Raw genomic sequence first — 4,220 nt, forward strand, 5'->3', positions numbered from 1 at the left:
AAATTTGTCCAAGGCGAACACTACAGCTAAGAGTTCCTTTTCTGTAGTTGAGTAGTTCACTTGGGCCAGATTTAAGGTCCTACTCACGTAATGGATGACGTAGGGTCTCTTATCTTTTCTCTGGCCTAGAACCGCTTCAAGAGCATAATCAGAAGCGTCGCACATAAGCTCAAAAGGAAGGCTCCAGTCGGGTGGCTGCATGATAGGTGCAGTTGTTAACGTGCCCTTAAGCTTGGTGAAAGCTTCCTGGCATTACTCAGTCCACTCGTACGGAGCATCCTTTTGAAGAAGATTACATAAAGGATGAGAGAGGAGACTAAAGTCCTTTATGAATCGCCTGTAAAATCCTGCGTGTCCTAAGAAGGATCGCACGTTTCTGATGTTCTTGGGTGGAGGTAGGTTAGAGATAAGATCGATTTTTGCCTTATCTACCTCGATTCCCTTGGACGAGATGATATGCCCAAGGACAATTCCCTTCTGAACCATGAAATGACACTTCTCCCAATTAAGTACCAAGTTCTTTTCTTCACATCTTTTCAGCACACATTTAAGACTTTCCAAGCACTTGCTGAAAGATGGACGGTAAACAGAGAAATCATCCATGAAGACCTCTAGATATTGCCCCACTATATTAGAAAAGATACTAAGCATACATTGCTGAAAGGTGGCAGGGGCATTACATAGTCCGAATGGCATCCTTCGGTAGGCAAAGGTGCCGTAGGGACATGTAAATGTGGTCTTTTCCTGATCTTCAGGGGATATCTCTATCTGGTTGTAGCCCGAATACCCGTCAAGGAAACTATAATAGGAATGACTAGCTAACCTTTCCAGGATCTGATCAATGAATGGTAAAGGAATGTGGTCTTTCCTCGTGACGGTATTCAACTTCCTGTAGTCAATGCACATTCTCCAACCAGTAGTGACTCGAGTTGGCACGAGTTCATTATTAGCATTGGCTATGAGGGTGATTCCAGACTTCTTAGGGACCACTTGAGTTGGGCTCACCCATTGACTATCAGATATAGAGTATATGATACCCACGTCCAATAGTTTAAGAACCTCGGCCTTAATCACTTCCTTCATATTTGGATTTAGTCTAGCTTGTGGTTGCCGAGTGGTTTTTGCATTATCCTCAAGATATATGCGGTGAGTACAAATCGAGGGATCGATTCCCTTGAGGTCCGCTATCATCCATCCCAGGGCTCCTTTATGCTCAATGAGAGTAGATATGAGCATACTCTCCTGTTCTTTCTCCAGGTGGGCAGAGATCACCATCGGGTATGTCTCATCTTGACCTAAATAGGCATATTTTAAATCAGAGGGTAAAGGTTTTAGGTCAAGCTTTGGCGGCTTGAGGTTAGATGGTAGAGGCATTACATCGATTTGTGACAATTCTTCAAATTGTGGCCTCTACCGGTTAACTTCAAGTACCGGTGCAGTATCAAGAAAGACACACGTCTCCCTAATCATGTCATCATCAAAATCATGGGAGTGGGTCAGGCACGTCTCTAGAGAGTCAGAGGATAAGGTTAGAGGTGTCGTATCTTCCACTAAAGAGTCAATCATGTTAATGTTGTGGAAATCGTCATCCTCCTCTAAGTTTCTGCCGTTATTGAAAAAGATGTTTGACTCCAATGTCATATTCCCAAAAGACATAGTCATGACACCATTTCTACAATTGATAATTGCATTTGAAGTGGTAAGGAATGGGCGGCTAAGAATGACGGGGATCTGAGTGCTTATGTTATTGATGGGTTCGGTGTCCTGGATGATAAAATCTACAGGATAGTAAAATCTATCAACTTAGACCAACACATCCTCAATTATCCCTCTTGGTATACGAACAGAGCGATCAGTAAGTTGTAGTGTGGTTAGGGTGGGTTTTAATTCACCCAAACCTAACTGTTTGTATACCGCGTAGGGAATCAGATTGACGCTCGCTCCTAAGTCAAGAAGTGCATGATCAATTTGATGGTCCCCGATTACACATGAAATGGTTGGGCTACCGGGATCCTTGAATTTCTGTGGCACGTCTTGCTTTAGGATGACACTCACTTTCTCGGTCAAGAAAATCTTCTTTTGAATACTCTGCCGTCGTTTGGTCGTGCATAAGTCTTTCAGGAATTTGGCATATGAAGGTATCTGTTTCACGACATCAAGTAGAGGAATGTTGACTTTCACTTGTTTCAACACCTCTAGGATATCTTGAGAATTAGAGAGAGGTTTTGGTGAAACCAACCGTTGGGGGAACGGAGCAACTGGCTTCTCTAGAAGTTCCGGTTCTAATTTTTGTGGGGCATCACTAGATCCATCATTGTTGTCCTCTTCTGGTTCTTGAGGCTTTTCGGGTCTAACCGGAAGAGTTTTATCAATGATCTTTCCACTCCTAAGAGTGGTGATGGATTTAGCATGCCTCATCTGATTTGAAGAGCTGGGATCATTAATCTCGTACTGCGGTTTAGGATTGGGGAGAGCTTGTGCAGGAAGCATCCCCTTTTCTATAACCGTCATACGAGAATCTATCTTTTGCATAAAATCTGTAATTCTCCGCATTGCCTGAGCCAGCTCTTGTATGGAATTTTGAACCGGTTCCTCTTGAGGTTTCACTTGATTTGGATTTTGATTGAAGAAACCTTGAGGAGTAGCCGTTTGTCCATTCCTTCAACTAAAGTTTGGATGATTTTTCCATCCAGGATTGTACGTATTGGAGTTAGGTCCAGTAAAAGGTCTTTGATAGTTGTTTACGACATTAGCTTGTTCATTCAACACTCCTCGAAAGGCGGGTATTGTAGGACAATTTTCAGTTGTATGAATGTTGCAATCACAATTGCCGCAAACAATTTCATTAACCTTATCCTCTTTCCTTCCATAGCCTCAACTTTTCTTATGAGCGTAGTCACTTTACACTTGAGATCATCCTCTTCTTTCAAGAGATATAATCCACATTTCTCCTTTAATTGAGTCGGCCTAGACGTGGTGTTCGACTTTGGGTAATAGTCCCATGATTGTGTTTTTTCAGCAAGACTATCGAGGGAATCCCATACCTCGTCAACATTTTTATTAATGAATTCTCCATTACACATTGTCTCGACGATTTAGCGCATGGAAGATGTTAGTCCATCATAGAAAAAATTTGTAATGCGCCATGTTTCAAATCCGTGTTGTGGGCATGAACTGACCAAATCTTTGAACCTTTCCCAACATTGGAAGAATGTTTCATCTTCCTTTTGGGCAAAGTTCATGATCGCTTTTCTGAGGGTAATCGTTTTATGATGTGGGAAGAATTTTTTTATGAATTCCCTCTGCATGTCGTTCCATGTGCCAATGGATCTAGGACGCAGTGAATGTAACCACATCTTAGCTTTCTCTTTTAAGGAAAAAGGAAAGAGTTTCAGCCTGATTGTATCCTCAGATACATTAGGAAAATATAATGTAGCTATAATCTCATCGAACTCTTTCAAATGTAAATATGGACTTTCTGATTCAAGTCCATGGAATTTGGGAAGGAGTTAGATAACTCCTGGCTTGATGTCCATTTGTCCTGTGTTTTCAGGAAAAATCATGCATGAGGGCGTACTCACTCCCGCCGGTTGTAGATAATCTCGTAAAGTATGAGGCGGGGGTGCCTGATGCACTTCATTCTCATCTTGGGTATCCTCCACCCTGGGCGGAAGTAGAGGAGGTTGGTCTTCAGCTATAACTTCAATTAACTCAGGGGATTTCGAGTGGTGTCTAGTCCTGCGATGGATAGTCAACCCCTCAACCAATCCTCCTTCAGTCAAGAGACGTCGAGTGTTGTCACGGGCCCACTTGAGCATGAAACACTCACAGCCCTCAATTAAATTCAAAACCTAATCCTAAGAAAGGAAAAGAAAATCTAGAAAGAAAGAGAGGGTTGGAAGGAAGTTACCAAATTGGAGTCCCTAAGTTAAAAACTTGCAAAAGAAAACAAAACAAGTCAGATTCTAAAAAGAAAGTCTAAAATTGGAAAATCCCTAACAAGAAAGATAGAAGTAAACTAGTTTCTAAAAGAAGAAATTCCTAAAGGAAAGTGGAAATTTCTAAAATAAATTAGGAAAGTCCTAAACTTAGAAAGTACGTTACTAAAAGAGAATTGAAAAATAGAAAGTAGAGAGAAAGCTTACCAAATTAGAAATTTCTACCTTAAAAGCCTACACAATAAGGAAGTTAGTTTCTACACAAAAATTCTACAAGCAGAA

At 41.4% G+C, this 4,220-nt stretch overlaps 1 non-coding gene across 1 annotated transcript; it reads left to right on the top strand.

Annotated features, from left to right (window-relative positions):
- The first annotated feature begins 3,153 nt into the window (after positions 1–3,153).
- Positions 3,154–3,260, top strand: LOC131241561 (small nucleolar RNA R71). The gene has a single exon (XR_009169121.1). It is a non-coding gene; the product is annotated as a small nucleolar RNA R71 (small nucleolar RNA).
- The last annotated feature ends 960 nt before the right edge of the window (positions 3,261–4,220 follow it).

This window comes from Magnolia sinica, chromosome 3, assembly GCF_029962835.1.
Source record: "Magnolia sinica isolate HGM2019 chromosome 3, MsV1, whole genome shotgun sequence".
In the NCBI taxonomy this organism is placed as follows: domain Eukaryota; kingdom Viridiplantae; phylum Streptophyta; class Magnoliopsida; order Magnoliales; family Magnoliaceae; genus Magnolia; species Magnolia sinica.